General features: G+C 42.0%; 1 long non-coding RNA gene across 1 annotated transcript; it reads left to right on the forward strand.

Moving 5' to 3' along the window:
- Positions 1–5128: 5128 nt before the first annotated feature.
- Positions 5129–9923, forward strand: LOC308254416. The gene is made up of 2 exons (XR_013961225.1): positions 5129–7434; positions 7602–9923. It is a non-coding gene; the product is annotated as an uncharacterized lncRNA (long non-coding RNA).
- Positions 9924–14361: the final 4438 nt, after the last annotated feature.

The raw sequence follows: 14361 nt of genomic DNA on the forward strand, positions 1-14361 counted from the left end.
CTGACCTAAACATGGCTCTTGGGGCCCTCAATTTTCAAATACCCATTATCTACGTCTCCACATTTATGAGTCTGGATAGGGAAAATTCATCAGAACATGAGAATATTCACCCATCAACTTCCAGTTAGTCCCCTTGCAAAAATCCCTCCCCACTTAATATTCATGTCACTCCCCACCTCTCTAGTTAGCATCTTGTCCCTCCGGTGATGTAAACGTTGTATAATAAAATAAAAATACTGTGCAAGGAAAATTTATTTCAAAGTAAAACTGCAAATCTTGCAACAAAAGAAGAAGGGTTTCAACACAGTACATAAAAGTGATGGGGGAAATTGCTTGAATCACAAGCAAAGCCACTGATGAATGAGACTAAGGCAGAGAAAATGGATACATAATAATGACAGATACTTCACGTTCTTATTTATCCATTGCTACATAACCCATTTACTGGCTTAAAACAACAATCATTTCATTCTCTCTCACAGTTTCTATGGTCAGGCTCCCCCTCCTCACTCTCAGGTACCCTGCCCCATTTAACCCCTAACACATCTCTGTGGCCCTTGGGATACGGCCAAAAAGCCTACTGATGGTTTTCCAAATATTCTGTGGTCCGATCTTTCCAAGCTCATCTCATGCCACCCTGCACTCCTCTTGTTGACCACCTACACTGGTCTTCAATTTCTCAGACGGCTTGCCAGCTGCCACAGGACCTGGCACATGTAGTTCCTGCTGCCAGTAACTCTCTTCCCCTATAGCCTCTGCTACTTTGCCTGTCCAAAGAGCTGTCTCGTTTTTCTGGTAAAAACAAACAAACAAACAAAAATGTCTTTTCTTGCCAACGCCTTATGGGCCTTGTAATAAAGGCTCCTGTCCCACATTCCAACATGTAAATCCAGCTGACCAATCAAAGCACCTCATCCCCCGGAAACAGGAATTAATCCAGGATTGGACATGTGATTCAAGTAGAAGCTATAGATGCACTCCCTCGGTAATTCTGGGCACTGGAACACATCTCTGTGTGGGGAAAAGAAATCTATGAAGTCAACAGAGAGAAAAGCAAGACTAAGAGATGGAGAGAAAGAAAGGAGTCCTGATGACAGTGTTTAAATCCCTGAATTCTGGCCTTTCCTGAAGCCAGTCTACCTCCCTTGACTTCCCTGTTATATGAGACAAGTTATGCTCAAGTTAGAGTTGGGTTTCTACTACTTCACTGTTCTTCATCTTAGGTCAAAATCTTCTTTTAAAGCTCTTAGTGTGCTCTCCAGTCACCACAGTTATTGTTTCTGATTTCTTCATGGAATTGTTTAAATACCTCCTCCTCAAGTTCCATGAGAGGGCCTGAGGTTTTGCTCAACATTCATTGCATTACCAGTGCCTGGCACTCCATATATATTTGTAGAACAAATGAATTACATAACAATTTCACGCTTCTGACAGGGCAGCGTATTAAGCCCAGAAGAGATCAGAAAGGAGAGTTCTTTGTTCTTAAACACTCAACACACACACACACACACAAAACACAAAAAACTAAAAAGCCAAAATAAATCACTCTTTTAAAAAAAATTTACTGAATGATTTGAGAGAGAGAAACATCAATTTGTTGTTCCACTTATTTATGCATTCATTATTGGTTGCTTCTTATATGTGCCCTGACCGAGGATTACAATCTTGATGTATCAGGGCCAAAATAAATCACTCTCAACATGACTATATCTTTCTCAACAAAAATGTAGCTACTATCATTCCCTGGAACTCCATTTTCATTCTTCCTCTGGTTTAAGTGTATCTTGGTTCTTAAAATAAAACAAAAATTAAAACCAGAAACCTTTATTTTATTATTTTAAAGTAAAATAAGAAATAGAGAAAATGTTCATAGTTACATTTTTTCTGAAAAAAAAAAAAAAAAAGCAAATGGAGAGAGGGCTAGCCCTACCAGATTTTAAAACATACTGTATTTAAAAGCTCACAATAATTATAACAGTTTACTAGCAAAGAAGAGACAAATAGATAAGTGAACACATTGGGCCAATTAACTGAGTGAGGGAAGTATAACTGATTAGCTCAATTTGGGGCCATTCCCACCCTGGCCAATCAACAGTCAACAAACAAGGGAGCAAACTCTGTGAGAGTAAGACTGGGAGAATTCCTCTGGAAATGAAATTGCTGTGTGTCCCAACAAGAGATGTCTCAGCTTGGGCTCTTCCAAAAGCCAAGAATGAAGGGGGTGGGGAGGGGGTTAGAAGAGGGTAAAGGGGGGATAAATGGTGACGGAAGGAGACTTGACTTTGGGTGGTGAACACACAATACAATATACAGATGATGTATTATAGAATTGTACACCTGAAACCTATATAATTTTATTAACCATTGTCATCCCAATAAATGCAATAAATTACACAAAATAGATAAGTGAACAGAAACATACTCAAAATACATAACCAAACACATGTAAATTTAGTTAATGATAAAAACAGCATTTAAAACCAGTGTCGAAAAGGAGGATGACCCATTAAATGGGACTCAGAGAGGTTAAGTAACTTGCCCAAAGTCACACAGCTCCTAAGTGGGTCAGCTGTTCTCCGACTTTCTGACTTCAGAACTAATCCTATCCTTGTTTATCTCTATTTGAGACCATAATGGCATGCGGGGGTGGGGGGTTGGGGGGGGGCGGAGGATGGGTTTAAAAGGCAGAACAAAAATGTAAAAGTATTTGATGGTGTGGTCCACCCAGACCCACGGTGCTGAAGCCCAGTCGTAGGCCAGTCTAGGACCTCCGGAGGACTCCACATCTCGGTGCTACCTCGCGCACTAGCGCCGGCCCCGGCAGGTGCACCAGGCTGCGCGGTGCAGGACCCTGGAGGACAGGACTCACGCGAGACCCAGCGTGGGACCAGCCGGTCAAGTCTGCGCAGAAGAGACACCAGAGCCGTGGGAGGCGGCCTAGGGGGAACGCGCGCGGGGTGGTGGGCACAGCGGGGGTCGAAAGGGAGTAGGGCAGCCGCCTCCTTGGGGAGCACGCCAGAGCGCGCCGCCGCCTGTGCGTGGTGTCCAAGACGTTGGCTCCGCGCCGGAGTGAGGAGCAGGAGCCGCGCGATGGCTGCGTGGAGGGGGCCCCAGTGGAGCAGGAGGCTGGGGTGGCCTCGCTGCGTTCACAGAGCTGGGGACCCCTGCGCTCCATCCTCCCGGGAAGCGGGATGCAGAGCAGATCTTCCGAGGCAGGAAGCGGAACCCTCTTTTCTCCAAGGGGGGAGAGGCTGGGTCCTCCGGGATGTGGGTGCCTGATGCGTGGGGCTGGGCCTTCCCCCTCTTCTGGGTCTCGGTGTGCCCTGCCCACGGCCCTCCCCCTGCCGCGCCCCCACCCCTCTAGTATGTTCCAGTTTCTTCCTGTGGGTATCGCAGACTGCATCTCCCCCAGACCCAGAATCAACCCTCAGGCGTAAACTGACCCTATTCCTTGCCCAGCGCTGTGGCAGTCACGTTTGTAGGTGTAACTTAATGTACGAGATCTGGCTCCCGTTGGGGAGACTAAACTGATCTAGGGTTATAAACTGTATGGTTCAGATATGTGCTAATATTTGATCTAAAATATTCGCACTGTTGGAGTTCAGAGGAGGGAGGGCTTTAGGCTGGTCTCTTCCTTGTAAAGGTCTGCGTGCATATCCTTTTAGGAGTAGCTTCAACAGTCATTTTCTTTGGGAAGCCTTCCAGGATTGCCACTTCCCTACCTCCATCCTTTCGTTTCATACTTTTTAGCTTATTTAACTAGTGCTTACTTCGTGTCTAATACATAAGCACTTATTACCTTGTTTCAGTTGTGTGTGTGTTGGGGGTGGTGGTGGTGGGGGGGGGGGGTGTTTTATTCCAAGCCCCTCTCCAGGCAGGGACTCGATAGTTGTTTAGCATCACCTAATGCATACACAAGGATATGAATTTAAAAGGATTGAAATTAGAAGATACTGAGGTGAGCCTGCAACAGTGGAAAGCAATTGTGTAAGTCAGAGGTTGAAAAATGATGGCCCCCTGACCAGTAGATACATTTTCAGAGCTCATGCTGCTTTTTATTTAATTAATGGCCAAAACTTTAAATCAGGCCATTTCTTTCACATCCACTCACACAAAAATCTAGATTTTTCAGTATTTCTTGAAAAATCAGATGTGGCCAAACAGGGCCCACATGCCTACATGGTGCTATTAGCAGGAGTTGAGTAGCAATTCACTCCTTTAGACTCTATAAAATGTCCAAATTCCCCGTCCCCACTAAATCCATTGTCTCCCTGACACTGAAGCTAAGTGTCAGTTGTCATTTATCATCTAGTTTGCTTCGCTCCTGATTAACTGCCTGGCCTCTTGCAGCCATTTGAGTTCCTAATTCCAGATGTAGATAGAGGTGAGTAGAAAGAGTATCACAAGTAGGAGAGTCATGGGCAAACAGATGGAATGGGGAGAAGCATAGTATATGGGAAAATTAGGGAGGATTCTAGAGCATAGGTTTGTTTTTAGGTGAATTATAGAGTAGAGCTATTGTTATGGGTTGAATTGTGTCCCCCCAAAAAAATATATTTGAGGCCCTAATCCCCAGTACCTTAGAAAGTGATCTTATTTGGAAATAGGGTTATTGCAAATGTAAATTGTAAGATGAGGTGAATTAGGGGAGTAGAATGGGCCCCTATTTCAATGTGACTGGTGTCCTTTTAGGAAGATGGCCATGTGAAGGCACAGACACAAGGAGAGAGCCCCATGAAGATTGGTGATGCATCTACAAAGCCAGGAACACAAGGATTGCCAGCTGTCACCAGAAGCTAGGTGCGAGGCATGGAACAGTTATCCCTCAGAGCCTACCGAAGGAAGCCACCCTGCCAGCTTCTTTGTTCAGACTTTTAGCCTCCAGAACTGTGAGAATAAATTTCTGTTATTTTAAGCCTCCCAATTTGTGAGACTTTGTTACGGCAGCCCTAGGATGCTAATACAGTGCTATAAGTAAAAAAAGAAGCTATTGTTTCCTTTAATAGGTGATAGAAAATTCATGGTAGACTTTTTATCATTGGTGTCAGGGGAAGCAGTGTTTTAGAAAATTGTTTGTTCTGACAGTGTTACCAGTATATGATTTTTATCCTTCATTTTGTTTATGTGGTATATCAAGTTTATTGATTTGTAGATAGTGTAGCAACCTTGCATCTCCAGAATAAATCCCACTTAATTATAGTGTATGATCTTTTAATGTATTGCTGGATCTGGTTTGCTAATATTTTTTTGAGAACTTTAGCATATATATTCATCAGGGATATTGACCTATAATTTTCTTTCTTTGTAGTATCTATCTGGTTTTGCAATTAGGATAATGCTGTCTTTGTAGAGTAAGCTTGTGTGTCTTCCCTCCTCTTGAATTTTTTTGAATAGTTTGAGAAGGATAGCTGTTAGTTCTTCTTTGAATGTTTGGTAAAATTCACCTATAAAGCCATCCAGGACTATTGTTTGTATGAAGTTTTTTTTTATTATTATTATTATCACTACTTCCATTTCATTAGTTGTAATCGGTCTGTTCAGATTTTGTGATTCTTCCTGATTTAGTTCTGGAAGATTGTATGTTTCTAGGAATTTACCCATTTCATTCAGATTGTTCAATTTGTTGACATATGGTTGTTTGTGATAATTTCTTACAGTTCCTTGCATTTCTGTGGAGTTAGTTGTTATTTTTCCTTTTGCATTTCTGATTTTATTTATTTGGGTCCTTTCTCTTTTTTTTCTTGATGAGTCTGGTTAAAGGTTTATCAATCTTATCTTTTCAAAGAACCAGCTCTTGGTTTCATTGATTTTTTTAAAAACTCTATTTTGTTTATTTCTGTTCTGATTTTATTATTTCCTTTCTTCTACTTACTTTGGGATTTGTTTGTTGTTCTTTTCCTACTTCCTTTATGTGTAAAGTTAGATTGTTTATTTGAGATTTTTCTTGTTTCTTGAGGTAGGCCTGTAATGCTGTGATTTTCTTTCTTTCTTTTTTAATATATTTTTATTGATTTCAGAGAGGAAGGGAGAGAGAGAGATAGAAACATCAATGATGAGAATCATTGATTGGCTGCCTCCTGCACAACCACCTACTGGGGATCGAGCCTGCAATCTGGACATGTGCCCTTGACTGGGATTGAACCAGGGACCCTTCAATCCACAGGCCAACACTCTATCCACTGAACCAAACCGGCTAGGGCTGTGATTTTCTTTCTTAGGACTGCTTTCGCTGTGTACCATAGGTTTTGGGTTGTGTTCTCACTTTCAGTTGTTTCAAGGTATCTTTTGAATTCTTCCTTGATCTTGTTGTTAACCCATTCATTGTCTAGTAACATGTTATTTAGCCCCTATGTCTCTGTGTGTTTTTCAGTTTTTCTCTTGTGATTGATTTCTAGTTTCATACCATTATGGTCAGAGAAGATGCTTGATGTGATTTCAATCTTCTTAAATTTACTGGGACTTGTTTTGTGTCCTAACACGTGGTCTGTCCTAGAAAATGTTCCATGTGCACTTGGAAAGAATGCATATTTTGCTGTTTTGGGGTGAAATGCTCTGAAGTTAGTGTGTCATTTAAGGCCACTGTTTCCTTGTCTTGAAGATCTATCCATTGATGTAAATAAGGTGTTAAAATCCCCTACTCTGGGAGCAGGTCAGCAAAAGGCCCAAGGCACCCAGAGATCTGCCAGATGTTATGGGGACACTTCTTCCCAGCTCTGGTGCTCTGGGCTTAGGAGCCCAGTGTGGGATTGAGACCCCACGCTCCTCAGGGGGAACCTTTGCAGATGACATATCCCTCTGGAATCTCAGCCACCATAGATGGGAGCAGGGTCAGTCCTTTTCACGTCTCCAGCCTTCCTACCAGTCTCAATATGGCTTCTTCTGTAAATCCTTAGTTTGCTTTGCTTATGCTACTGGATCTGGATCACTTCTCCTTTGCCAGCTGGCACAAGATTTAGATTTTTTCTAATAGAGGATGTTGGAGGGATAATGCAAGCCCATTGAAAAAGAAAGGGCCCTAGTCAGGTGTGGCTTAGTTGGTTGGCACAACGTCCCATACACCAAGAGATGGTGGTTCACTTTCCAGTCATATAAGTATGACTACTTATACAACAGGTTGCGGGTTTGATCCCGTCAGGGCATGTGTGGGAGGCAACCAATCGCTGTTTCTCTCTCACATTGACATTTCTCTCTTTCTCTCTCTTCCTCTCTCTACAAAGCCAAATAGAAAGAAAAGAAAAAGAAAGGAACTTCTCTTCCTGGTGCTTTTTTATTATACACAGGATCCAGCAAATTTCTATCCCATCAAATAGGCCACTGCTTGAGAACCAACTCCAGACTCCCCGCCTCCTCCAGTGAATTTTCCCTCCATCCTACAGACCACTCCCACCCAACAGTTCCAGCCTGCACCTGACATGTTTCTTCTCTACCAGTAGGGTATGTGTTCCTGTGGTAATCACAATCTCTCTAAAAAGGTCTGAATCTCAGCCCTCTGGGTAGAGTCTTCCTCTAGTTTCTTTGTTCCTCCCTCTTAAACCTCCCAGCATAGTGAGAGATGATTTGTGTATTTTAGAAATTATATTATGGCCTACTTATCGTTTCAGATTCTGAGACCAGGAATAAGATGAAGAACTGGAAGGCAAAGATGAAAATTTCTGAAGAAAAAGATTCAGCAAGGGTTGTATCAGGAAGACTCCAAAGACAGATCTCCCAGGAATGTGGGTTAGTTGAAACCAGTGACCTTGAACACAGGTCATTGAGGCATTGGGTTAAGCCCCTTAGGGGATACAGTGAGATAGCCCGCTTCCCAAGAGAGAGGTATTGGGAAAGTGAATCTCATCCCCAAGGAAGCTATTGCAGGAGAGAGGGGCTGTGAATGTAATGAAGGAGGAAAAATGCTTTCTGCTGGAGAAAGATCCCACAGATATGAGGTCTGTGGACAGAACTTCAAACAGAAATCATAAGTAACTGAACACGAAAAAATTGATAATATCAAGAAAACTTATGATGTAAGGAATGTGAAAAAACTTTTAATTGGGTCTCAAACCTGACTATACATCAGAGATTTCATACAGGAAAGAAACCATATGTATGTAATGAATGTGGGAAAGACTTCAATCAGAGCTCTAAGCTGGTTAGGCATAAGAGAATCCACAGTGGCGAGAATCCCTATGAATGTAAAGAGTGTGGGAAGGCCTTCAAGGGAAGCTCAAACCTTATCCTATACCAGAGAATGCATAATGGAGGGAAGCCATATATATGTAATGTGTGTGGGAAGGTCTTTAATCAAAGCTCATATCTTACAATACATCACAGAATTCACATTGGAGAGAAACCCTATGAATGTTTTGAATGTGGACAAACCTTCAGTCAGAGTTCACACCTTGTCACACATCAGCAAATTCATGCTGGAGAGAAACCCTTCAAGTGTAATGAATGTGAAAAGGCCTTCCAGCAGCGTTCAGACCTTACTGAACACCAGAGACTCCATAGTGGAGAGAAACACCATGAATGTTGTGAATGTGGGAAATCCTTCAGTGGGTACACAGCTTTCCTGAAACACCAGAGACTGTATACTGGAAAGAAAGAAACTTGAATGTGAAAAAGCCTGCACTTCTGGCTTGGACCTTATCAAACAACAGAAAATTCATAGGGAAGAAAAACCTTATGAATGTACTGAATGTGGAAAAACTTTCCAGGGAAATTCAGATCTAATTTGGCATTGGATAATTCATACTGAAGAGAAACTCTATGAATGTAGTGAATGTGGGAAAGCCTTTAGCCAGAGGTCTCATCTTGTTACACATCAGAAAATTCATACTGGAGAGAAACCCATAGTGCAAAGAATGTGGGAAAGTCTTCCAGCAGCGTTCACTCCTGAATCAACATCTGAAAATCCACAGTGGTGAGAAACCCTATGAATGTAAGGCATGTGGAAAACCATTCATCTGGCACACAGCTTTTCTCAAACATCAGAAGCTTCATACTGGAGAGAAAGTTAAAGAAAGTGAGAAAACATTCAGCAAGGATGAGTTGTTTAGAGAAGAGCAAAGAATTCACCAAGAAGAGAAAGCTTATCAGTGTGGTAGAACTTTCCAAGGCAGCTCAGACCTCATCACTCATCATTTAACTCATATGGGAGAGAAACCATATGAATATAAAGAATGTGGGAAAACATTCCATCAGGGCTCAGACCTTATGAGACATCATAGAATTCATAGTGGAGAAAAAACGTACACATGCAATGGATGTGGGAAATCTTTTAGGGAAGCTCGGATCTTATTAAACACTATTGTGTTCATACTGGAAAGAAATCCTATGAGTGCCTTGATTGTGGGAAGGCCTTCAGTCAGAACTCGCACTTTATTTAGTCACCAGATAATTCACACTGGAGAGAAACTCTTTGAATGTCGAAGCTGTGGGAAGGCCTTCAGTAGGCACACAGCTCTTAAACATCAGAAACTTCACATTGGAAAGGAACCTGGGGAATGAGAGAGAATCTTCAAGCAGGACTTATTCTAATAGGTAACAGAAACCTAATGAATGTAGAAAAAGCCTGGTAGAGACCTCATCTTATTGCACTATAGAGGATTTTTATTAATGAAAACCATTTGAAGAAAGGAAAACATTAGAAGAATCCTATTAGATGAAAAACATATAAGTGTGATCCAGTGGTAAGCTCTTGGACATAATAGCCTTTTTCTGCCTCAGAGTTGACACTGGAGTATGGTCCCCAGGATGTAATTACTTGAGAATGTTTTAGGAAACTTCTATTGTTACTAAAACCATTAGAAATTACTTTAGCAACAACCTTAAAACTAAACTCTTCATGAAAGGAGCCATTTCAATATTGACTACCTAGTCCAGTGACAAGTATAAACTGCTTTAAGTAATTTAGGGTGATTAAATCTTTGGGATGAATTCTCCTTAAGTATGTTTTATACATGTTCCCTTTTTTCTTCCTTATAAAAATAAGGAAGCTACTTGGGAGGAAACAAGAAATAATAGAAGTGAGCCGAAACCAGTTTGGCTCAGTGGATAGAGTGTCGGCCTGCGGACTCAAGGGTCCCGGGTTCGATTCCGGTCAAGGGCATGTACCTTGGTTGCGGGCACATCCCCAGTGGGGGGTGTGCAGGAGGCAGCTGATCGATGTTTCTCTCTCATCGATGTTTCTGGCTCTCTATCCCTCTCCCTTCCTCTCTGTAAAATATCAATAAAATATATTTTAAAAAAAAAAGAAAGAAAGAAATAATAGAAGTGAGTTGACAACAGGATAACTGAAGGCCAGGACATAAGAGCTAAGCAAGTAGTTTCCCAAAAAAAGAGTAGTGACTACTAGTAGTATCAGGAAATGAAAGAGCAAGGGACAGGAGAGCAAGAGGTTTGGGGAACAGGGTAAGACTGAGTGCCAGAGCAGAGCATTCAGATGACATGAGTTGGTGGGAATTAGAAGCATCAGTTGTGGAAGGTCAGGAGATTAAGGGAGAGTGGTTTTGTCTTAAACTCCGCTTATTTGAAAATTGGGGAGTCTAAATAGAACTCTGAAAAGAGGTCATTATTTAAGCTGCCAACTAATTTGGTAATTAGGCCCTGCCTGTCTCTGCAATCAAACTCAGTCCTCAAATATTTCTTGTACTCCGAACTAGTGGCAGATTGTATATGAATTTTCATGAGTCAAATAAGAAAGCTACTGAAAGGGACAGTGTAAAGCAAGGATAATTTCAACCTCATATCTTTCCTCAGTGGGAGTAGCTTGGGAGATGTATGAAAGGGATCAATGGTTCTCAACTGGAATGATTTTGCCTCCAGGGGACATTTGGTAATGTCCAGAGACATTTTGGTTATCGCAACGGGGAAGAAAATACTGGCATCTAAAGACTGGAAATGTTGCTAATATCTTAAAATGCACAGCCCTGCCCCCCCCTCCCCTCACCCCCCCCCCCCACCGCAAACAAAGAATTATCGGGCCCAAGTGTCAAGAGCGCCATGCTTGAGGAATCCTGCCCATGGACATTTAGAACACCAGTCACCTGGGGCCATTTAAGCAAGCATTTTCATGTGATGTGGGCAGCAGCAGAGCACCCCCAGGGGAGCCCAGAGTCTGATAGAAACCTTTAATTTAATTAACTGCTTTAAGAGGCAGTCTGGTGTAGAGCAGGGAGCACAGACATGGGTTTGAATCCCAGGATGACATATTGGCTTCAAGATTGAAATAAATTATGTAACCCTTCTGATTTTAATTTTCCTTAATAAAATGGTGATAAAATAATCTACCTCATGGACTAATTGTGAAAACTGAAATTTACTGTTGACACAAAGAAGGGCATCTAGAGCTCTAGTCATTTTAAAACAAGATGAAGTATTCAAGCAAAATATAAGATGTATAAGATACAGTGCTGTCTTGTGACTGGTATGAAGAATATGACCTGTTCAAAGCACTGGAGGCTGTGACGTCCCCAGAGGGACATCCTGGGGTCTTGATGTGGAGAAGCCCACCCACACCACCCCTGAAAGCTGGATGTGGATGGTGGTACAGAAGCCTGCCTACCCCCATGACCTGCCTCAAATGTTAAAGCTCCTTACTAATCTCACATACCAGGTAAAGTAATAATCTTATACATGAGAATATCTTTAAATATATTTGGGAAGCAAAAGGAATTCAAAATAGCTATTATCAATGATACACTTGGAGTAAAAATTAAAGATACTTAACATTTTTTAGTTATCCCAGATTCTAACTAATGAAAACCATTAGTTAACTGGGACGTTTAGCATTCTTTTTCTTTTTTTTTAAGAAAGGAATTAGTACTTTATTCTAATAAACCCATGTCTGTGTCCTTTACCTGTATGTACAGTGCTGTACAGTGAGAAAGATGTTTATAAGGATAAGTAGGATATTGAAAGGGACTTGAAGGTAATTTAATTTAATGCAGTGGTTTCTAACTTTCTAAATATCAGGCCCTTTTTTTTTACTCTCCTGTGCCATGTTTTAAAATCTTTTGCTTACCAAACTGTACTTATTAAAGAACTAGAGGCCCAGTGCACGAAATTCATGCACGGGGGGGGGGGTGTCCCTCAGCCCAACCTGCACCCTCTCCAATCTGGGACCCCTCGAGGGATGTCTGACTGCCCATTTAGGCCCGCTCTATTGCCCCTAACTGCCCTCCCCTGCCAGCCTGGTTGCTCCCAACTGCCCTCCCCTGCAGGCCTGGTTGCCCCCAACTGCCCTCCCCTGCAGGCCTGGTCCCCCCCAACTGCCCTCCCCTGCAGGCCTGGTCCCCCCCAACTGCCCTCCCCTGCAGGCCATCTTGTGGTGGCCATCTTTGACCACATGGGGGCATCCATCTTGTGTGTTGGAGTGATGGTTAATTTGCATATTACTCTTTTATTAGATAGGCTAATGAGTTCTTTTTGTTATTCAAATGCATGTGCTTCTGATTGGTGTAATGTAACCAGACCTAGGTATTAAAATTCCAATCCAAAGTAAATTTCTTAACATTTTCATTAGTCTTTTTAGCTCTTTTGTGGGCAAATATATAATTTGCTTTGGGCTTTTAAAAATTAACTATTGCTTGAACACTTCAAATTGAAAACTAACCTTTTCATTTCATCCCTGATAGAGCTTGTACTATATTGAATGTATTGGACTTTTGAAAGCAGAGGGAGATTTTTGTTACAGTATGGAAATGCTTTCAACTGTAAATGTTAAAATAAAATAAATGCAAGAAATAATTGAGTGCCTAATATGTGCTAAGGGTCATAATTTGATAGGGCTAGAGAAAGACAGTTCTTCCAGGAGCTTACAATGCAGTGGCAGCTGAGGGAGGACAAGAATTAATCTTCAGTTAAGTAGACAATTTATTAAAAGAAGATCCATCCAAAGCTTTAGTGAAACTGAATGTAGCCAAAACCAGTTTGGCTCAGTGGATAGAGCGTCGGCCTGCGGACTGAAGGGTCCCAGGTTCGATTCCGGTCAAGGGCATGTACCTGGGTTGCGGGCACATCCCCAGTAGGGGGTGTGCAGGAGGCAGCTGATTGATGTTCCTCTCTTCATCGATGTTTCTAACTCTCTATCCCACTCCCTTCCTCTCTGTAAAATATCAATAAAATATATATATATAAAAAAAAAAAGAAAAGAAATTGAATGTAGTCGTGTTCATTTGTACACCTGAATTGCACAGAATACTATTTACCTGTTAGAGAGCAGCCTGCTCTGGAACTTTGAAAAAAAGAACCGAAAGGATAAAAGTCTGCTGTCATGAGACCTTAAATAGCTAAAGACCTAAACTCCAGGAGGACCAAGGCAGAGACATTATTAAGTCTCTTTAAGGAACAGGTGTGATTGGAAAGTGGATTAAGAGGAGTTTCTCTATATAAATATTTCATAGGAAACAAGACTCTTGGGGAGAAAGCATGTGAGTATAGTAGAGGAAGGGAATGTTACCCAATAATCTGCCAGCTGAGTCCATTTTTCTCAATTTTTGATGTCCTTAGAGTGAGGCCACCATCATCACCTCTTGCTTGTGTTATTACTACAGCCTCCTAATATGCCTCCTGCTTCCATCTTCCTACAGAGCAACCGAATGTCCTTTCCTTAGAACAAATCTGATAGTGCCACCCATTGCTAAACTTCTGCAGTGCTTTCCCACTAGCGTGAGCCTGAAGCCCAGTCCTTAAAGTGACACACATTTTCTGATATGGCTCCATTAGTCCACTCCTTTAGTAAATATTTATTGAGCTTCAATATGTGTCAGGCACCAGGGGGTACAAAGAGGGGTGAGCAGAAATAGACAACCATCTTTGCCCTGGTGGATCAGAGGTGAGATTAATTAGAATCATAAGTAAAATTAGCACCATGGTAAGTGCCACAAAGGAGAGGCAAGATACTGCAGTGGGCTTTGACCTAGTTGGGGAGGATTTTCTGCAACGTGCTTATCTTCCTAAATCCAACATTTACCTCTGAACTATCTACAGTTCCCAAGGACCTAGGCACTGCCCTCTTACCTATGGCCTTTCCACAGCTGTTCGCTCTACCAGGAAAGCTCCTCCCTCCTTAACTCACTCTAGTCTTAGCATTTCCTATGTGCTGGCTACTGTGATAAAGACTTAACTCCAATTTTCTCTTGCATTCTTTGCCTTGGTCTTAATTGGTGAAAACTACTGTTTCTAAACAGGAAACTAAGGTCAGGAAAGCAAAATAACTGTCAGCTCTGTGCCCAGAGGTAGTGCGGCATGCGGCCAGGCACCGTACACTACCAGTCCCCGCATAAGGCAATCTCTGTCAGGACAGAGTGCAGGGGAGTGAAGGGTACCAGGGCTTGCTGCATCTCAACAGGTATTTACGAGGACTCAGAAACTATGAGC

The sequence above is a fragment of the Plecotus auritus genome, assembly GCF_963455305.1.
Source record: "Plecotus auritus genome assembly, chromosome: 7".
NCBI lineage: Eukaryota > Metazoa > Chordata > Mammalia > Chiroptera > Vespertilionidae > Plecotus > Plecotus auritus.